The following is a 25,531-nucleotide window of genomic DNA, read 5'->3' on the forward strand; positions in this document are numbered from 1 at the left end:
ACAATGAAACAGTGGCCTACACTGAACAATGTAAAATTAAACAGAGCCGGACATTAAATACAGTACAATGAAACAGTGCCCTACAGTGAACAAAGTAAAATTAACAGAGCCCGACATTAAATACAGTACAATGAAACAGTGCCCTACAGTAAACAAGGCAAAATTAAACAGAGCCCGACATTAAATACGGTGCAATGAATCAGTGCCCTACACTGAACAACGTAAAATAAAACACAGCCCGACATTAAATACGGTACAATGAAACAGTGCCCTACAGTGAACAATGTAAACTTAAACACAGCCCGACATTCAATACGGTACAATGAATCAGTGCCCTACAGTAAACAAGGCAAGATTAAACAGAGCCCGACATTAAATACAGTACAATGAAACAGTGCCCTACACTGAACAATGTAACATTAAACAGAGCCCGACATTAAATACGGGACAATGAAACAGTGCCCGACAGTGAACAAGGTAAAATTAAACAGAGCCCAACATTAAATACAGCACAATGAAACAATGCTCTACAGTGAAGAATGTAAAATTAAACACAGCCCGACATTAAAACAGTACAATGAAACAGTGCCCTGCACTGAGCAAGGTAAAATTAAACACAGCCCGACATTAAAAACAGTACAATGAAACAGTGCCCTCCACTGAGCAAGGTAAAATTAAACACAGCCCGACATTAAATACGGTACAATGAAACAGTGCCCTACAGTGAACAATGTACAATTAAACACAGCCCGACATTAAATACGGTACAATGAAAGAGTGCCCGACACTGAACAATGTAAAATTAAACACAGCCCGACATTAAATACGGTACAATGAAACAGTGCCCTACACTGAACAAGGTAAAATTAAACAGAGCCCGACATTAAATACAGTAAAATGAAACAGTGCCCTACACTGAACAAGGTAAAATTAAACAGAGCCCGACATTAAATACGGTACAATGAATCAGTGCCCTACACTGAACAATGTAAAATTAAACAGAGCCGGACATTAAATACAGTACAATGAAACAGTGCCCTACAGTGAACAATGTAAAAGTAAACAGAGCCCGACATTAAATACGGTACAATGAAACAGTGCCCTACACTGAACAATGTAAAAGTAAACAGAGCGCGACATTAAATACGGTACAATGGAACAGTGCCCTACACTGAACAATGTAAAATTAAACAGAGCCGGACATTAAATACAGTACAATGAAACAGTGCCCTACAGTGAACAATGCAAAATTAACAGAGCCCGACATTAAATACAGTACAATGAAACAGTGACCTACAGTAAACAAGTCAAAATTAAACAGAGCCCGACATTAAATACAGTACAATGAAACAGTGCCCTACACTGAACAATGTAAAATTAATCAGAGCCCGACATGAAATACGGGACAATGAAACAGTGCCCGACAGTAAACAAGGTATAATTAAACAGAGCCCAACATTAAATACAGCACAATGAAACAATGCCCTACAGTGAAGAATGTAAAATTAAACAGAGCCCGTCATTAAATACGGTACAATGAAACAGTGCCCTACCAGCAACAATGTAAAATTAAACAGGGCCCGACATTAAATACGGTACAATGAAAGAGTGCCCTACACTGAACAATGTAAAATTAAACAGGGCCCGACATTAAATACGGTACAATGAAAGAGTGCCCTACACTGAACAATGTAAAATTAAACACAGCCCGACATTAAATACGGTCCAATGAAAGAGTGCCCTACACTGAACAATGTAAAATTAAACACAGCCCGACATTAAATACGGTACAATGAAACAGTGCCCTACACTGAACAATGTAAAATAAAACACAGCCCGACATTAAATACGGTACAATGAAACAGTAGCCTACAGTGAACAATGTACAATTAAACACAGCCCGACATTAAATACGGTACAATGAAACAGTGCCCTACAGTGAACAATGAAAAATTAAACACAGCCCGACATTAAATACGGTACAATGAATCAGTGCCCTACCAGCAACAATGTAAAATTAAACAGAGCCCGACATTAAATACGGTACAATGAAAGAGTGCCCTACACTGAACAATGTAAAATTAAACACAGCCCGACATTAAATACGGTACAATGAAACAGTGCCCTACACTGAACAAGGTAAAATTAAACACAGCCCGACATTAAGTACGGTACAATGAATCAGTGCCCTACCAGCAACAATGTAAAATTAAACAGAGCCCGACATTAAATACGGTACAATGAAAGAGTGCCCTACACTGAACAATGTAAAATTAAACACAGCCCGACATTAAATACGGTACAATGAAACAGTGCCCTACACTGAACAAGGTAAAATTAAACAGAGCCCGACATTAAATACAGTAAAATGAAACAGTGCCCTACAGTGAACAATGTACAATTAAACACAGCCCGACATTAAATACGGTACAATGAAACAGTGCCCTACACTGAACAAGGTAAAATTAAACAGAGCCCGACATTAAATACGGTACAATGAAACAGTGCCCCACAGTGAACAATGTAAAATTAAACACAGCCCGACATTAAATACGGTAAAATGAAACAGTGCCCTACACTGAACAAGGTAAAATTACACACAGCCCGACATTAAATACGGTACAATGAAACAGTGACCTACAGTAAACAAGGCAAAATTAAACAGAGCCCGACATTCAATATAGTACAATGAAACAGTGCTCTACACTGAACAATGTAAAATTAAACGGAGCCCGACATTAAATACAGTACAATGAAACAGTGACCTACAGTAAACAAGGCAAAATTAAACAGAGCCCGACATTAAATACGGTACAATGAAACAGTGCCCTACACTGAACAATGTAAAATTAAACAGAGCCCGACATTAAATACGGGACAATGAAACAGTGCCCGACAGTGAACAAGGTAAAATTAAACAGAGCCCAACATTAAATACGGTACAGTGAAACAATGCCCTACACTGAACAATGTAAAATTAAACACAGCCCGACATTAAATACAGTAAAATGAAACAGTGACATACAGAGAACAATGTAAAATTAAACACAGCCCGACATTAAATACAGTACAATGAAACAGTGCCCTACAGTGAACAACGTACAATTCAACACAGCCCGGCATTAAATACGGTACAATGAAACAGTACCCTACAGTGAACAATGTACAATTAAACACAGCCCGACATTAAATACGGTACAATGAAACAGTGCCCTACAGTGAACAATGAAAAATTACACACAGCCCGACATTAAATACGGTACAATGAATCAGTGCCCTACCAGCAACAATGTAAAATTAAACAGAGCCCGACATTAAATACGGTACAATGAAAGAGTGCCCTACACTGAACAATGTAAAATTAAACACAGCCCGACATTAAATACGGTACAATGAAACAGTGCCCTACACTGAACAAGGTAAAATTAAACAGAGCCCGACATTAAATACAGTAAAATGAAACAGTGCCCGACAGTGAACAATGTACAAATAAACACAGCCCGACATTAAATACGGTACAATGAAACAGTACCCTACAGTGAACAATGTACAATTAAACACAGCCCGACAGTAAATACGGTACAATGAAACAGTGCCCTACACTGAACAAGGTAAAATTAAACAGAGCCCGACATTAAATACGGTACAATGAAACAGTGACCTACACTGAACAAGGTAAAATTAAACACAGCCCGACATTAAATACGGTACAATGAAACAGTGCCCTACACTGAATAATGTAAAATTAATCAGAGCCCGACATTAAATACGGTACAATGAAACAGTGCCCTACACTGAATAATGTAAAATTAATCAGAGCCCGACATTAAATACAGTACAATGAAACAGTGCCCGACAGTGAACAAGGTAAAATTAAACAGAGCCCGACATTAAATACGGGACAATGAAACAGTGCCCTACACTGAACAATGTAAAATTAAACAGAGCCCGACATTATATACAGTAAAATGAAACAGTGCCCTACAGTGGACAATGTACAGTTAAACACAGCCCGACATTAAATACGGTACAATGAAACAGTGCCCTACAGTGAACAATGTAAAATTAAACACAGCCCGACATTAAATACGGTACAATGAATCAGTGCCCTACCAGCAACAATGTAAAATTAAACAGAGCCCGACATTAAATACGGTACAATGAAAGAGTGCCCTACACTGAACAATGTAAAATTAAACACAGCCCGACATTAAATACGGTACAATGAAACAGTTCACTACACTGAACAAGGTAAAATTAAACAGAGCCCGACATTATATACAGTAAAATGAAACAGTGCCCTACAGTGAACAATGTACAGTTAAACACAGCCCGACATTAAATACGGTACAATGAAACAGTACCCTACAGTGAACAATGTACAATTAAACACAGCCCGACAGTAAATACGGTACAATGAAACAGTGCCCTACACTGAACAAGGTAAAATTAAACAGAGCCCGACATTAAATACGGTTCAATGAAACAGTGACCTACACTGAACAAGGTAAAATTAAACAGAGCCCGACATTAAATACGGTACAATGAAACAGTGCCCTACAGAGAACAATGTAAAATTAAACACAGCCCGACATTAAATACGGTACAATGAATCAGTGCCCTACCAGCAACAATGTAAAATTAAACAGAGCCCGACATTAAATACGGTACAATGAAACCGTGCCCTACACTGAACAAGGTAAAATTAAACAGAGCCGGACATTAAATACAGTACAATGAAACAGTGACCTACAGTGAACAAGGAAAAATTAAACAAAGCCCGATATTAAATACGGGACAATGAAACAGTGCCCGACAGTGAACAATGAAAATTAACAGAGCCCGACATTAAATACAGTACAATGAAACAGTGACCTTCAGTAAACAATGTAAAATTAATCAGAGCCCGACATTAAATACGGGACAATGAAACAGTGCCCTACACTGAGCAATGTAAAATTAAACAGAGCCTGACATTAAATTCAGCACAATGAAACAATGCCCTACAGTGAAGAATGTAAAATTAAACAGAGCCCGACATTAAATACGGTACAATGAAACAGTGCCCTACACTGAGCAATGTAAAATTAAACAGAGCCCGACATTAAATACGGGACAATGAAACAGTGCCCGACAGTGAACAAGGTAAAATTAAACAGAGCCCAACATTAAATACAGCACAATGAAACAATGCCCTACAGTGAAGAATGTAAAATTAAACAGAGCCCGACATTAAATACGGTACAATGAAACAGTGCCCTACACTGAGCAATGTAAAATTAAACAGAGCCCGACATTAAATACGGTACAATGAAACAGTGCCCTACACTGAGCAATGTAAAATTAAACAGAGCCCGACATTAAATACGGTACAATGAAACAGTGCCCGACAGTGAACAAGGTAAAATTAAACAGAGCCCAACATTAAATAAAGCACAATGAAACAGTGCCCTACAGTGAACAATGTAAAATTAAACACAGCCCGACATGAAATACGGTACAATGAATCAGTGCCCTACCAGCAACAATGTAAAGTTAAACAGAGCCCGACATTAAATACGGTACAATGAAACAGTGGCCTACACTGAACAATGTAAAATTAAACAGAGCCGGACATTAAATACAGTACAATGAAACAGTGCCCTACAGTGAACAAAGTAAAATTAACAGAGCCCGACATTAAATACAGTACAATGAAACAGTGCCCTACAGTAAACAAGGCAAAATTAAACAGAGCCCGACATTAAATACGGTGCAATGAATCAGTGCCCTACACTGAACAACGTAAAATAAAACACAGCCCGACATTAAATACGGTACAATGAAACAGTGCCCTACAGTGAACAATGTAAACTTAAACACAGCCCGACATTCAATACGGTACAATGAATCAGTGCCCTACACTGAACAATGTAAAATTAAACACAGCCCGACTTTAAATACAGTACAATGAAACAGTGACCTACAGTAAACAAGGCAAAATTAAACAGAGCCCGACATTAAATACAGTACAATGAAACAGTGCCCTACACTGAACAATGTAACATTAAACAGAGCCCGACATTAAATACGGGACAATGAAACAGTGCCCGACAGTGAACAAGGTAAAATTAAACAGAGCCCAACATTAAATACAGCACAATGAAACAATGCTCTACAGTGAAGAATGTAAAATTAAACACAGCCCGACATTAAAACAGTACAATGAAACAGTGCCCTGCACTGAGCAAGGTAAAATTAAACACAGCCCGACATTAAAAACAGTACAATGAAACAGTGCCCTCCACTGAGCAAGGTAAAATTAAACACAGCCCGACATTAAATACGGTACAATGAAACAGTGCCCTACAGTGAACAATGTACAATTAAACACAGCCCGACATTAAATACGGTACAATGAAAGAGTGCCCGACACTGAACAATGTAAAATTAAACACAGCCCGACATTAAATACGGTACAATGAAACAGTGCCCTACACTGAACAAGGTAAAATTAAACAGAGCCCGACATTAAATACAGTAAAATGAAACAGTGCCCTACACTGAACAAGGTAAAATTAAACAGAGCCCGACATTAAATACGGTACAATGAATCAGTGCCCTACACTGAACAATGTAAAATTAAACAGAGCCGGACATTAAATACAGTACAATGAAACAGTGCCCTACAGTGAACAATGTAAAAGTAAACAGAGCCCGACATTAAATACGGTACAATGAAACAGTGCCCTACACTGAACAATGTAAAAGTAAACAGAGCGCGACATTAAATACGGTACAATGGAACAGTGCCCTACACTGAACAATGTAAAATTAAACAGAGCCGGACATTAAATACAGTACAATGAAACAGTGCCCTACAGTGAACAATGCAAAATTAACAGAGCCCGACATTAAATACAGTACAATGAAACAGTGACCTACAGTAAACAAGTCAAAATTAAACAGAGCCCGACATTAAATACAGTACAATGAAACAGTGCCCTACACTGAACAATGTAAAATTAATCAGAGCCCGACATGAAATACGGGACAATGAAACAGTGCCCGACAGTAAACAAGGTATAATTAAACAGAGCCCAACATTAAATACAGCACAATGAAACAATGCCCTACAGTGAAGAATGTAAAATTAAACAGAGCCCGTCATTAAATACGGTACAATGAAACAGTGCCCTACCAGCAACAATGTAAAATTAAACAGGGCCCGACATTAAATACGGTACAATGAAAGAGTGCCCTACACTGAACAATGTAAAATTAAACAGGGCCCGACATTAAATACGGTACAATGAAAGAGTGCCCTACACTGAACAATGTAAAATTAAACACAGCCCGACATTAAATACGGTCCAATGAAAGAGTGCCCTACACTGAACAATGTAAAATTAAACACAGCCCGACATTAAATACGGTACAATGAAACAGTGCCCTACACTGAACAATGTAAAATAAAACACAGCCCGACATTAAATACGGTACAATGAAACAGTAGCCTACAGTGAACAATGTACAATTAAACACAGCCCGACATTAAATACGGTACAATGAAACAGTGCCCTACAGTGAACAATGAAAAATTAAACACAGCCCGACATTAAATACGGTACAATGAATCAGTGCCCTACCAGCAACAATGTAAAATTAAACAGAGCCCGACATTAAATACGGTACAATGAAAGAGTGCCCTACACTGAACAATGTAAAATTAAACACAGCCCGACATTAAATACGGTACAATGAAACAGTGCCCTACACTGAACAAGGTAAAATTAAACACAGCCCGACATTAAGTACGGTACAATGAATCAGTGCCCTACCAGCAACAATGTAAAATTAAACAGAGCCCGACATTAAATACGGTACAATGAAAGAGTGCCCTACACTGAACAATGTAAAATTAAACACAGCCCGACATTAAATACGGTACAATGAAACAGTGCCCTACACTGAACAAGGTAAAATTAAACAGAGCCCGACATTAAATACAGTAAAATGAAACAGTGCCCTACAGTGAACAATGTACAATTAAACACAGCCCGACATTAAATACGGTACAATGAAACCGTGCCCTACACTGAACAAGGTAAAATTAAACAGAGCCCGACATTAAATACGGTACAATGAAACAGTGCCCCACAGTGAACAATGTAAAATTAAACACAGCCCGACATTAAATACGGTAAAATGAAACAGTGCCCTACACTGAACAAGGTAAAATTACACACAGCCCGACATTAAATACGGTACAATGAAACAGTGACCTACAGTAAACAAGGCAAAATTAAACAGAGCCCGACATTCAATACAGTACAATGAAACAGTGCCCTACACTGAACAATGTAAAATTAAACGGAGCCCGACATTAAATACAGTACAATGAAACAGTGACCTACAGTAAACAAGGCAAAATTAAACAGAGCCCGACATTAAATACGGTACAATGAAACAGTGCCCTACACTGAACAATGTAAAATTAAACAGAGCCCGACATTAAATACGGGACAATGAAACAGTGCCCGACAGTGAACAAGGTAAAATTAAACAGAGCCCAACATTAAATACGGTACAGTGAAACAATGCCCTACACTGAACAATGTAAAATTAAACACAGCCCGACATTAAATACAGTAAAATGAAACAGTACCCCACAGTGAACAATGCACAATTAAACACAGCCCGACAGTAAATACGGTACAATGAAACAGTGCCCTACACTGAACAAGGTAAAATTAAACAGAGCCCGACATTAAATACGGTACAATGAAACAGTGCCCCACAGTGAACAATGTAAAATTAAACACAGCCCGACATTAAATACGGTACAATGAATCAGTGCCCTACCAGCAACAATGTAAAATTAAACAGAGCCCGACATTAAATACGGTACAATGAAACCGTGCCCTACACTGAACAAGGTAAAATTAAACAGAGCCGGACATTAAATACAGTACAATGAAACAGTGCCCTACAGTAAACAATGAAAATTAACAGAGCCCGACATTAAATACAGTACAATGAAACAGTGCCCTACAGTAAACAAGGCAAAATTAAACACAGCCCGACATTAAATACGGTACAATGAAACAGTGCCCTACACTGAACAATGTAAAATTAATCAGAGCCCGACATTAAATACGGGACAATGAAACAGTGCCCGACAGTGAACAAGGTAAAATTAAACAGAGCCCGACATTAAATACGGTACAATGAAACAGTGCCCTACACTGAACAATGTAAAATTAATCAGAGCCCGACATTAAATACGGGACAATGAAACAGTGCCCGACAGTGAACAAGGTAAAATTAAACAGAGCCCAACATTAAATACAGCACAATGAAACAATGCCCTACAGGGAACAATGTACAATTAAACACAGCCCGACATTAAATACGGTACAATGAAACAGTGCCCTACAGTGAACAATGTAAAATTAAACACAGCCCGACATTAAATACGGTACAATGAATCAGTGCCCTACCAGCAACAATGTAAAATTAAACTGAGCCCGACATTAAATACGGTACAATGAAAGAGTGCCCTACACTGAACAATGTAAAATTAAACACAGACCGACATTAAATACGGTACAATGAAACAGTGCCCTACACTGAACAAGGTAAAATTAAACAGAGCCCGACATTATATACAGTAAAATGAAACAGTGCCCTACAGTGAGCAATGTACAATTAAACACAGCCCGACATTAAATACGGTACAATGAAACAGTACCCTACAGTGAACAATGTACAATTAAACACAGCCCGACAGTAAATACGGTACAATGAAACAGTGCCCTACACTGAACAAGGTAAAATTAAACAGAGCCCGACATTAAATACGGTACAATGAAACAGTGACCTACACTGAACAATGTAAAATTAAACACAGCCCGACATTAAATACGGTACAATGAATCAGTGCCCTACCAGCAACAATGTAAAATTAAACAGAGCCCGACATTAAAAACGGTACAATGAAACCGTGCCCTACACTGAACAAGGTAAAATTAAACAGAGCCGGACATTAAATACAGTACAATGAAACAGTGACCTACAGTAAACAAGGCAAAATTAAACAAAGCCCGACATTAAATACGGGACAATGAAACAGTGCCCGACAGTGAACAAGGTAAAATTAAACAAAGACCGACATTAAATACGGGACAATGAAACAGTGCCCGACAGTGAACAAGGTAAAATTAAACAGAGCCCAACATTAAATACAGTACAATGAAACAATGCCCTACAGTGAAGAATGTAAAATTAAACAGAGCCCGACATTTAATACGGTACAATGAAACAGTGCCCTACACTGAGCAATGTAAAATTAAACAGAGCCCGACATTAAATACGGGACAATGAAACAGTGCCCGACAGTGAACAAGGTAAAATTAAACAGAGCCCAACATTAAATACAGCACAATGAAACAATGTCCTACAGTGAACAATGTAAAATTAAACACAGCCCGACATTAAATACGGTAAAATGAAACAGTGCCCTACACTGAACAAGGTAAAATTACACACAGCCCGACATTAAATACGGTACAATGAAACAGTGACCTACAGTAAACAAGGCAAAATTAAACAGAGCCCGACATTCAATACAGTACAATGAAACAGTGCCCTACACTGAACAATGTAAAATTAAACGGAGCCCGACATTAAATACAGTACAATGAAACAGTGACCTACAGTGAACAAGGTAAAATTAAACAGAGCCCAACATTAAATACGGTACAGTGAAACAATGCCCTACACTGAACAATGTAAAATTAAACACAGCCCGACATTAAATACAGTACAATGAAACAGTGCCCTACACTGAACAATGTAAAATTAAACAGAGCCCAACATTAAATACAGTACAGTGAAACAGGGCCCTACAGTGAACAATGTAAAATTAAACACAGCCCGACATGAAATACGGTACAATGAATCAGTGCCCTACCAGCAACAATGTAAAGTTAAACAGAGCCCGACATTAAATACGGTACAATGAAACAGTGCCCTACACTGAACAATGTAAAATTAAACACAGCCCGACATTAAATACGGTACAATGAAACAGTGCCCTACACTGAACAATGTAAAATTAAACACAGCCCGACATTAAATACGGTACAATGAAACAGTGGCCTACACTGAACAATGTAAAATTAAAGAGAGCCGGACATTAAATACAGTACAATGAAACAGTGCCCTACAGTGAACAATGTAAAATTAACAGAGCCCGACATTAAATACAGTACAATGAAACAGTGACCTACAGTAAACAAGGCAAAATTAAACAGAGCCCGACATTAAATACGGTGCAATGAATCAGTGCCCTACACTGAACAATGTAAAATAAAACACAGCCCGACATTAAATACGGTACAATGAAACAGTGCCCTACAGTGAACAATGTAAACTTAAACACAGCCCGACATTCAATACGGTACAATGAATCAGTGCCCTACACTGAACAATGTAAAATTAAACACAGCCCGACATTAAATACGGTACAATGAAACAGTGCCCTACACTGAACAAGGTAAAATTAAGCAGAGCCCGACATTAAATGCAGTACAATGAAACAGTGACCTACAGTAAACAAGGCAAAATTAAACAGAGCCCGACATTAAATACAGTACAATGAAACAGTGCCCTACACTGAACAATGTAACATTAAACACAGCCCGACATTAAATACGGTACAATGAAACAGTGCCCTACACTGAACAAGGTAAAATTAAACAGAGCCCGACATTAAATACGGTACAGCGAAACAGTGCCCTACACTGAACAATGTAAAATTAAACACAGCCCGACATTAAATACAGTACAATGAATCAGTGCCCTACACAGAACAATGTAAACTTAAACACAGCCCGACATTAAATACGGTATAATGAAACAGTGGCCTACACTGAACAAGGTAAAATTAAACAGAGCCCAACATTAAATACAGCACAATGAAACAATGCCCTACAGTGAAGTATGTAAAATGAAACAGAGCCCGACATTAAATACAGTAAAATGAAACAGTGCCCTACAGTGAACAACGTACAATTCAACACAGCCCGACATTAAATACGGTACAATGAAACAGTAGCCTACAGTGAACAATGTACAATTAAACACAGCCCGACATTAAATACGGTACAATGAAACAGTGCCCTACAGTGAACAATGAAAAATTAAACACAGCCCGACATTAAATACGGTACAATGAATCAGTGCCCTACCAGCAACAATGTAAAATTAAACAGAGCCCGACATTAAATACGGTACAATGAAAGAGTGCCCTACACTGAACAATGTAAAATTAAACACAGCCCGACATTAAATACGGTACAATGAAACAGTGCCCTACACTGAACAAGGTAAAATTAAACACAGCCCGACATTAAGTACGGTACAATGAATCAGTGCCCTACCAGCAACAATGTAAAATTAAACAGAGCCCGACATTAAATACGGTACAATGAAAGAGTGCCCTACACTGAACAATGTAAAATTAAACACAGCCCGACATTAAATACGGTACAATGAAACAGTGCCCTACACTGAACAATGTAAAATTAAACAGAGCCCGACATTAAATACAGTAAAATGAAACAGTGCCCTACAGTGAACAATGTACAATTAAACACAGCCCGACATTAAATACGGTACAATGAAACAGTACCCTACAGTGAACAATGCACAATTAAACACAGCCCGACAGTAAATACGGTACAATGAAACAGTGCCCTACACTGAACAAGGTAAAATTAAACAGAGCCCGACATTAAATACGGTACAATGAAACAGTGCCCTACCAGCAACAATGTAAAATTAAACTGAGCCGGACATTAAATACAGTACAATGAAACAGTGCCCTACAGTAAACAATGAAAATTAACAGAGCCCGACATTAAATACAGTACAATGAAACAGTGACCTACAGTAAACAAGGCAAAATTAAACAGAGCCCGACATTAAATACAGTACAATGAAACAGTGCCCTACACTGAACAATGTAAAATTAATCAGAGCCCGACATTAAATACGGGACAATGAAACAGTGCCCGACAGTGAACAATGTACAATTAAACACAGCCCGACAGTAAATACGGTACAATGAAACAGTGCCCTACACTGAACAATGTAACATTAAACACAGCCCGACATTAAATACGGTACAATGAATCAGTGCCCTACCAGCAACAATGTAAAATTAAACAGAGCCCGACATTAAAAACGGTACAATGAAACCGTGCCCTACACTGAACAAGGTAAAATTAAACAGAGCCGGACATTAAATACAGTACAATGAAACAGTGACCTACAGTAAACAAGGCAAAATTAAACAAAGCCCGACATTAAATACGGGACAATGAAACAGTGCCCGACAGTGAACAAGGTAAAATTAAACAGAGCCCGACATTAAATACGGTACAATGAAACAGTGCCCTACACTGAGCAATGTAAAATTAAACAGAGCCCGACATTAAATACGGGACAATGAAACAGTGCCCGACAGTGAACAAGGTAAAATTAAACAGAGCCCAACATTAAATACAGCACAATGAAACAATGTCCTACAGTGAACAATGTAAAAGTAAACACAGCCCGACATTAAATACGGTAAAATGAAACAGTGCCCTACACTGAACAAGGTAAAATTACACACAGCCCGACATTAAATACGGTACAATGAAACAGTGACCTACAGTAAACAAGGCAAAATTAAACAGAGCCCGACATTCAATACAGTACAATGAAACAGTGCCCTACACTGAACAATGTAAAATTAAACGGAGGCCGACATTAAATACAGTACAATGAAACAGTGACCTACAGTAAACAAGGCAAAATTAAACAGAGCCCGACATTAAATACGGTACAATGAAACAGTGCCCTACACTGAACAATGTAAAATTAAACAGAGCCCGACATTAAATACGGGATAATGAAACAGTGCCCGACAGTGAACAAGGTAAAATTAAACAGAGCCCAACATTAAATACGGTACAGTGAAACAATGCCCTACACTGAACAATGTAAAATTAAACACAGCCCGACATTAAATACAGTACAATGAAACAGTGCCCTACACTGAACAATGTAAAATTAAACAGAGCCCAACATTAAATACAGTACAGTGAAACAGGGCCCTACAGTGAACAATGTAAAATTAAACACAGCCCGACATGAAATACGGTACAATGAATCAGTGCCCTACCAGCAACAATGTAAAGTTAAACAGAGCCCGACATTAAATACGGTACAATGAAACAGTGCCCTACACTGAACAATGTAAAATTAAACACAGCCCGACATTAAATACGGTACAATGAAACAGTGCCCTACACTGAACAATGTAAAATTAAACACAGCCCGACATTAAATACGGTACAATGAAACAGTGGCCTACACTGAACAATGTAAAATTAAACAGAGCCGGACATTAAATACAGTACAATGAAACAGTGCCCGACAGTGAACAATGTAAAATTAACAGAGCCCGACATTAAATACAGTACAATGAAACAGTGACCTACAGTAAACAAGGCAAAATTAAACAGAGCCCGACATTAAATACGGTGCAATGAATCAGTGCCCTACACTGAACAATGTAAAATAAAACACAGCCCGACATTAAATACGGTACAATGAAACAGTGCCCTACAGTGAACAATGTAAACTTAAACACAGCCCGACATTCAATACGGTAAAATGAAACAGTGCCCTACACTGAACAATGTAAAATTAAACAGAGCCCAACATTAAATACAGCACAATGAAACAATGTCCTACAGTGAACAATGTAAAAGTAAACACAGCCCGACATTAAATACGGTAAAATGAAACAGTGCCCTACACTGAACAAGGTAAAATTACACACAGCCCGACATTAAATACGGTACAATGAAACAGTGACCTACAGTAAACAAGGCAAAATTAAACAGAGCCCGACATTCAATACAGTACAATGAAACAGTGCCCTACACTGAACAATGTAAAATTAAACGGAGGCCGACATTAAATACAGTACAATGAAACAGTGACCTACAGTAAACAAGGCAAAATTAAACAGAGCCCGACATTAAATACGGTACAATGAAACAGTGCCCTACACTGAACAATGTAAAATTAAACAGAGCCCGACATTAAATACGGGACAATGAAACAGTGCCCGACAGTGAACAAGGTAAAATTAAACAGAGCCCAACATTAAATACGGTACAGTGAAACAATGCCCTACACTGAACAATGTAAAATTAAACACAGCCCGACATTAAATACAGTACAATGAAACAGTGCCCTACACTGAACAATGTAAAATTAAACAGAGCCCAACATTAAATACAGTACAGTGAAACAGGGCCCTACAGTGAACAATGTAAAATTAAACACAGCCCGACATGAAATACGGTACAATGAATCAGTGCCCTACCAGCAACAATGTAAAGTTAAACAGAGCCCGACATTAAATACGGTACAATGAAACAGTGCCCTACACTGAACAATGTAAAATTAAACACAGCCCGACATTAAATACGGTACAATGAAACAGTGCCCTACAGTGAACAATGTAAAATTAACAGAGCCCGACATTAAATACAGTACAATGAAACAGTGACCTACAGTAAACAAGGCAAAATTAAACAGAGCCCGACATTAAATACGGTGCAATGAATCAGTGCCCTACACTGAACAATGTAAAATAAAACACAGCCCGACATTAAATACGGTACAATGAAACAGTGCCCTACAGTGAACAATGTAAACTTAAACACAGCCCGACATTCAATACGGTAAAATGAAACAGTGCCCTACACTGAACAATGTAAAATTAAACAGAGCCCGACATTAAATACAGTACAATGAATCAGTGCCCTACACTGAACAATGTAAAATTAAACACAGCCCGACATTAAATACGGTAAAATGAAACAGTGCCCTACACTGAACAATGTAAAATTAAACAGAGCCCGACATTAAATACAGTACAATGAAACAGTGCCCTACAGTGAAGAATGTAAAATAAAACACTGCCCGACATTAAATACGGTAGAATGAAACAGTGCCCTACACTGAACAATGTAACATTAAACAGAGCCCGACATTAAATACAGTACAATGAAACAGTGCCCTACACTGAACAATGTAAAATTAAACAGAGCCCGACATTAAATACGGTAAAATGAAACAATGCCCTACACTGAACAATGTAAAATTAAACAGAGCCCGACATTAAATACGGTACAATGAAACAGTGCCCTACACTGAACAAGGTAAAATTAAACAGAGCCCGACATTAAATGCAGTACAATGAAACAGTGACCTACAGTAAACAAGGCAAAATTAAACAGAGCCCGACATTAAATCCGGTACAGTGAAACAATGCCCTACACTGAACAATGTAAAATTAAACACAGCCCGACATTAAATACAGTACAATGAAACAGTGCCCTACAGTGAACAATGTAAAATTAAACAGAGCCCGATACTAAATACAGCACAATGAAACAGTGCCCGACACTGAACAATGAAAAATTAAACACAGCCCGACATTAAATACAGTACAATGAATCAGTGCCCTACACTGAACAAGGTAAAAATAAACAGAGCCCGACATTAAATACGGTACAATGAATCAGTGCCCTACACTGAACAAGGTAAAATTAAACAGAGCCCGATACTAAATACAGCACAATGAAACAGTGCCCGACACTGAACAATGTAAAATTAAACAGAGCCCGAAACTAAATACAGCACAATGAAACAGTGCCCGACACTGAACAATGTAAAATTAAACAGAGCCCGACATTAAAAACGGTACAGTGAAACAATGCCCTACACTGAACAATGTAAAATTAAACACAGCCCGACATTAAATACAGTACAATGAATCAGTGCCCTACACTGAACAAGGTAAAATTAAACAGAGCCCGCCATTAAATACGGTACAATGAATCAGTGCCCTACCAGCAACAATGTAAAATTAAACAGAGCCCGGCACTAAATACGGTACAATGAAACAGTGCCCTACACTCAACAAGGTATATTGAAACAGAGCCCGACATTAAATACGGTACAATGAAACAGTGCCCTACAGTGAACAATGTACAATTAAACACTGCCCGACATTAAATACGGTAAAATGAATCAGTGCCCTACACTGAACAATGTAAAATTAAACAGAGCCCGACATTAAATACGGTACAATGAAACAGTGCCCTACACTGAACAATGTGAACTTAAACACAGCCCGACATTAAATACAGTACAATGAAACAGTGACCTACAGTAAACAAGGCAAAATTAAACAGAGCCCGACATTAAATACGGTACAATGAATCAGTGCCCTACACTGAACAATGTAAAATTAAACACAGCCCGGCATTAAATGCAGTACAATGAAACAGTGACCTACACTGAACAATGTAAAATAAAACACAGCCCGACATTAAATACGGTAAAATGAAACAGTGCCCTACACTGAACAAGGTATATTTAAACAGAGCCCGACATTAAATACGGTACAAGGAAACAGTGACCTACAGTAAACAAGGCAAAATTAAACAGAGCCCGACATTAAATACAGTACAATGAAACAGTGCCCTACACTGAACAATGTAAAATAAAACACAGCCCGACATTAAATACGGTAAAATGAAACAGTGCCCTACACTGAACAAGGTAAAATTAAACAGAGCCCGACATTAAATACAGTACAATGAAACAGTGACCTACAGTAAACAAGGCAAAATTAAACAGAGCCCGACATTAAATACAGTACAATGAAACAGTGCCCTACACTGAACAATGTAACATTAAACAGAGCCCGACATTAAATACGGGACAACGAAACAGTGCCCGACAGTGAACAAGGTAAAATTAAACAGAGCCCAACATTAAATACGGTACAATGAAACAGTGCCCTACAGTGAACAATGTAAAATTAAACAGAGCACGACATTAAATACAGTACAATGTAACAGTGCCCTCCACTGAGCAAGGTAAAATTAAACACAGCCCGACATTAAATACGGTACAATGAAACAGTGCCCTACAGTGAACAATGTACAATTAAACACAGCCCGACATTAAATACGGTACAATGAAACAGTGCCCTACACTGAACAAGGTAAAATTAAACACAACCCGGCATTAAATACAGTACAATGAAACAGTGACCTACAGTAAACAAGGCAAAATTAAACAGAGCCCGACATTAAAGACAGTACAATGAAACAGTGCCCTACACTGAACAATGTAACATTAAACAGAGCCCGACATTAAATACAGTACAATGAAACAGTGCCCTACACTGAACAATGTAAAATAAAACACAGCCCGACATTAAATACGGTAAAATGAAACAGTGCCCTACACTGAACAAGGTATATTTAAACAGAGCCCGACATTAAATACGGTACAAGGAAACAGTGCCCTACACTGAACAAGGTAAAATTAAACAGAGCCCGACATTAAATACAGTACAATGAAACAGTGACCTACAGTAAACAAGGCAAAATTAAACAGAGCCCGACATTAAATACAGTACAATGAAACAGTGCCCTACACTGAACAATGTAACATTAAACAGAGCCCGACATTAAATACAGGACAACGAAACAGTGCCCGACAGTGAACAAGGTAAAAGTAAACAGAGCCCAACATTAAAGACGGTACAATGAAACAGTGCCCTACAGTGAACAATGTAAAATTAAACAGAGCACGACATTAAATACAGTACAATGTAACAGTGCCCTCCACTGAGCAAGGTAAAATTAAACACAGCCCGACATTAAATACGGTACAATGAAACAGTGCCCTACAGTGAACAATGTACAATTAAACACAGCCCGACATTAAATACGGTACAATGAAACAGTGCCCTACACTGAACAAGGTAAAATTAAACAGAGCCCGAAACTAAATACAGCACAATGAAACAGTGCCCGACACTGAACAATGTAAAATTAAACAGAGCCCGACATTAAATACGGTACAGTGAAACAATGCCCTACACTGAACAATGTAAAATTAAACACAGCCCGACATTAAATACAGTACAATGAATCAGTGCCCTACACTGAACAAGGTAAAATTAAACAGAGCCCGCCATTAAATACGGTACAATGAATCAGTGCCCTACCAGCAACAATGTGAAATTAAACAGAGCCCGACACTAAATACGGTACAATGAAACAGTGCCCTACACTCAACAAGGTATATTGAAACAGAGCCCGACATTAAATACGGTACAATGAAACAGTGCCCTACAGTGAACAATGTACAATTAAACACTGCCCGACATTAAATACGGTAAAATGAATCAGTGCCCTACACTGAACAATGTAAAATTAAACAGAGCCCGACATTAAATACGGTACAATGAAACAGTGCCCTACACTGAACAATGTGAACTTAAACACAGCCCGACATTAAATACAGTACAATGAAACAGTGACCTACAGTAAACAAGGCAAAATTAAACAGAGCCCGACATTAAATACGGTACAATGAATCAGTGCCCTACACTGAACAATGTAAAATTAAACACAGCCCGGCATTAAATGCAGTACAATGAAACAGTGACCTACTGTAAACAAGGCAATATTAAACAGAACCCGACAGTAAATATGGTGCAATGAATCAGTGCCCAACACTGAATAATGTAAAATTAAACACAGCCCGACATTAAATACAGTACAATGAAATAGTGCCCTACACTGAACTATGTAAAATAAAACACAGCCCGACATTAAATACGGTACAATGAAACAGTGCACTACACTGAACAATGTAAAATTAAACAGAGCCCGACATTAAATACGGTACTGTGAAACAGTGCCCTACACTGAACAATGTAACATTAAACAGAGCCCGACATTAAATACGGTACAATGAAACAGTGCCCTACACTGAACAATGTAAACTTAAACACAGCCCGACATTAAATACGGTACAATGAATCAGTGCCCTACACTGAACAATGTAACATTAAACAGAGCCCGACATTAAATACAGTACAATGAAACAGTGCCCTACACTGAACAATGTAAAATAAAACACAGCCCGACATTAAATACGGTAAAATGAAACAGTGCCCTACACTGAACAAGGTATATTTAAACAGAGCCCGACATTAAATACGGTACAAGGAAACAGTGACCTACAGTAAACAAGGCAAAATTAAACAGAGCCCGACATTAAATACAGTACAATGAAACAGTGCCCTACACTGAACAATGTAAAATAAAACACAGCCCGACATTAAATACGGTAAAATGAAACAGTGCCCTACACTGAACAAGGTAAAATTAAACAGAGCCCGACATTAAATACAGTACAATGAAACAGTGACCTACAGTAAAAAAGGCAAAATTAAACAGAGCCCGACATTAAATACAGTACAATGAAACAGTGCCCTACACTGAACAATGTAACATTAAACAGAGCCCGACATTAAATACGGGACAACGAAACAGTGCCCGACAGTGAACAAGGTAAAATTAAACAGAGCCCAACATTAAATACGGTACAATGAAACAGTGCCCTACAGTGAACAATGTAAAATTAAACAGAGCACGACATTAAATACAGTACAATGTAACAGTGCCCTCCACTGAGCAAGGTAAAATTAAACACAGCCCGACATTAAATACGGTACAATGAAACAGTGCCCTACAGTGAACAATGTACAATTAAACACAGCCCGACATTAAATACGGTACAATGAAACAGTGCCCTACACTGAACAAGGTAAAATTAAACACAACCCGGCATTAAATACAGTACAATGAAACAGTGACCTACAGTAAACAAGGCAAAATTAAACAGAGCCCGACATTAAAGACAGTACAATGAAACAGTGCCCTACACTGAACAATGTAACATTAAACAGAGCCCGACATTAAATACAGTACAATGAAACAGTGCCCTACACTGAACAATGTAAAATAAAACACAGCCCGACATTAAATACGGTAAAATGAAACAGTGCCCTACACTGAACAAGGTATATTTAAACAGAGCCCGACATTAAATACGGTACAAGGAAACAGTGCCCTACACTGAACAAGGTAAAATTAAACAGAGCCCGACATTAAATACAGTACAATGAAACAGTGACCTACAGTAAACAAGGCAAAATTAAACAGAGCCCGACATTAAATACAGTACAATGAAACAGTGCCCTACACTGAACAATGTAACATTAAACAGAGCCCGACATTAAATACGGGACAACGAAACAGTGCCCGACAGTGAACAAGGTAAAATTAAACAGAGCCCAACATTAAATACGGTACAATGAAACAGTGCCCTACAGTGAACAATGTAAAATTAAACAGAGCACGACATTAAATACAGTACAATGTAACAGTGCCCTCCACTGAGCAAGGTAAAATTAAACACAGCCCGACATTAAATACGGTACAATGAAACAGTGCCCTACAGTGAACAATGTACAATTAAACACAGCCCGACATTAAATACGGTACAATGAAACAGTGCCCTACACTGAATAATGTAAAATTAAACAGAGCCCGACATTAAATACGGGACAATGAAACAGTGCCCGACAGTGAACAAGGTAAAATTAAACAGAGCCCAACATTAAATACAGCACAATGAAACAATGCCCTACAGTGAACAATGTAAAGTTAAACACAGCCCGACATTAAATACGGTAAAATGAAACGGTGCCCTACACTGAACAAGGTAAAATTAAACAAAGCCCGACATTAAATACAGTACAATGAAACAGTGACCTACAGTGAACAAGGTAAAATTAAACAGAGCCCGACATTAAATACAGTACAATGAAACAGTGACCTACAGTAAACAAGGCAAAATTAAACAGAGCCCGACATTAAAGACAGTACAATGAAACAGTGCCCTACACTGAACAATGTAACATTAAACAGAGCCCGACATTAAATACAGTACAATGAAACAGTGCCCTACACTGAACAATGTAAAATAAAACACAGCCCGACATTAAAGACAGTACAATGAAACAGTGCCCTACACTGAATAATGTAAAATTAAACAGAGCCCGACATTAAGTACGGGACAATGAAACAGTGCCCAACAGTGAACAAGGTAAAATTAAACAGAGCCCAACATTAAATACAGCACAATGAAACAATGCCCTACAGTGAACAATGTAAAGTTAAACACAGCCCGACATTAAATACGGTAAAATGAAACAGTGCCCTACACTGAACAAGGTATATTTAAACAGAGCCCGACATTAAATACGGTACAAGGAAACAGTGCCCTACACTGAACAAGGTAAAATTAAACAGAGCCCGACATTAAATACAGTACAATGAAACAGTGACCTACAGTAAACAAGGCAAAATTAAACAGAGCCCGACATTAAATACAGTACAATGAAACAGTGCCCTACACTGAACAATGTAACATTAAACAGAGCGCGACATTAAATACGGGACAACGAAACAGTGCCCGACAGTGAACAAGGTAAAATTAAACAGAGCCCGACATTAAAAAAGTTACAATGAAACAGTGCCCTACAGTGAACAATGTTAAATTAAACACAGCCCGACATTAAATATGGTACAATGAAACAGTGCCCTACAGTGAACAACGTAAAATTAAACAGAGCCCGACAATAAATACAGTACAATGAAACAGGGCCCTAATGTGAACAATGTAAAATAAAACAGAGCCCGACATTAAATACAGTACAATGAAACAGTGACCTACAGTAAACAACGCAAAATTAAACAGAGCCCGACATTAAATACAGTACAATGAAACAGTGCCCTACACTGAACAATGTAAACTTAAACACAGCCCGACATTAAATACGGTACAATGAAACAGTGCCCTACACTGAACAAGGTAAAATTAAACACAGCCCGAAATTAAATACGGTACAATGAAACAGTGCCCTACACTGAACAAGGTAAAATTAAACAGAGCCCGACATTAAATACGGTACAATGAAACAGTGCCCTACACTGAACAAGGTAAAATTAAACAGAGCCCGACATTAAAAAAGTTACAATGAAACAGTGCCCTACAGTGAACAATGTAAAATTAAACACAGCCCGACATTAAATACGGTACTGTGAAACAGTGCCCTACACTGAACAATGTAACATTAAACAGAGCCCGACATTAAATACGGTACAATGAAACAGTGCCCTACACTGAACAATGTAAACTTAAACACAGCCCGACATTAAATACGGTACAATGAATCAGTGCCCTACACTGAACAATGTAACATTAAACAGAGCCCGACATTAAATACAGTACAATGAAACAGTGCCCTACACTGAACAATGTAAAATAAAACACAGCCCGACATTAAATACGGTAAAATGAAACAGTGCCCTACACTGAACAAGGTATATTTAAACAGAGCCCGACATTAAATACGGTACAAGGAAACAGTGACCTACAGTAAACAAGGCAAAATTAAACAGAGCCCGACATTAAATACAGTACAATGAAACAGTGCCCTACACTGAACAATGTAAAATAAAACACAGCCCGACATTAAATACGGTAAAATGAAACAGTGCCCTACACTGAACAAGGTAAAATTAAACAGAGCCCGACATTAAATACAGTACAATGAAACAGTGACCTACAGTAAACAAGGCAAAATTAAACAGAGCCCGACATTAAATACAGTACAATGAAACAGTGCCCTACACTGAACAATGTAACATTAAACAGAGCCCGACATTAAATACGGGACAACGAAACAGTGCCCGACAGTGAACAAGGTAAAATTAAACAGAGCCCAACATTAAATACGGTACAATGAAACAGTGCCCTACAGTGAACAATGTAAAATTAAACAGAGCACGACATTAAATTCAGTACAATGTAACAGTGCCCTCCACTGAGCAAGGTAAAATTAAACACAGCTCGACATTAAATACGGTACAATGAAACAGTGCCCTACAGTGAACAATGTACAATTAAACACAGCCCGACATTAAATACGGTACAATGAAACAGTGCCCTACACTGAACAAGGTAAAATTAAACACAACCCGGCATTAAATACAGTACAATGAAACAGTGACCTACACTGAACAATGTAACATTAAACAGAGCCCGACATTAAATACGGGACAACGAAACAGTGCCCGACAGTGAACAAGGTAAAATTAAACAGAGCCCAACATTAAATACGGTACAATGAAACAGTGCCCTACAGTGAACAATGTAAAATTAAACAGAGCACGACATTAAATACAGTACAATGTAACAGTGCCCTCAACTGAGCAAGGTAAAATTAAACACAGCCCGACATTAAATACGGTACAATGAAACAGTGCCCTACAGTGAACAATGTACAATTAAACACAGCCCGACATTAAATACGGTACAATGAAACAGTGCCCTACACTGAACAAGGTAAAATTAAACACAACCCGGCATTAAATACAGTACAATGAAACAGTGACCTACAGTAAACAAGGCAAAATTAAACAGAGCCCGACATTAAAGACAGTACAATGAAACAGTGCCCTACACTGAACAATGTAACATTAAACAGAGCCCGACATTAAATACAGTACAATGAAACAGTGCCCTACACTGAACAATGTAAAATAAAACACAGCCCGACATTAAATACGGTAAAATGAAACAGTGCCCTACACTGAACAAGGTATATTTAAACAGAGCCCGACATTAAATACGGTACAAGGAAACAGTGCCCTACACTGAACAAGGTAAAATTAAACAGAGCCCGACATTAAATACAGTACAATGAAACAGTGACCTACAGTAAACAAGGCAAAATTAAACAGAGCCCGACATTAAATACAGTACAATGAAACAGTGCCCTACACTGAACAATGTAACATTAAACAGAGCCCGACATTAAATACGGGACAACGAAACAGTGCCCGACAGTGAACAAGGTAAAATTAAACAGAGCCCAACATTAAATACGGTACAATGAAACAGTGCCCTACAGTGAACAATGTAAAATTAAACAGAGCACGACATTAAATACAGTACAATGTAACAGTGCCCTCCACTGAGCAAGGTAAAATTAAACACAGCCCGACATTAAATACGGTACAATGAAACAGTGCCCTACAGTGAACAATGTACAATTAAACACAGCCCGACATTAAATACGGTACAATGAAACAGTGCCCTACACTGAATAATGTAAAATTAAACAGAGCCCGACATTAAATACGGGACAATGAAACAGTGCCCGACAGTGAACAAGGTAAAATTAAACAGAGCCCAACATTAAATACAGCACAATGAAACAATGCCCTACAGTGAACAATGTAAAGTTAAACACAGCCCGACATTAAATACGGTAAAATGAAACGGTGCCCTACACTGAACAAGGTAAAATTAAACAAAGCCCGACATTAAATACAGTACAATGAAACAGTGACCTACAGTGAACAAGGTAAAATTAAACAGAGCCCGACATTAAATACAGTACAATGAAACAGTGACCTACAGTAAACAAGGCAAAATTAAACAGAGCCCGACATTAAAGACAGTACAATGAAAC

This window comes from Scyliorhinus torazame, chromosome 23, assembly GCF_047496885.1.
Source record: "Scyliorhinus torazame isolate Kashiwa2021f chromosome 23, sScyTor2.1, whole genome shotgun sequence".
Classification (NCBI taxonomy): domain Eukaryota; kingdom Metazoa; phylum Chordata; class Chondrichthyes; order Carcharhiniformes; family Scyliorhinidae; genus Scyliorhinus; species Scyliorhinus torazame.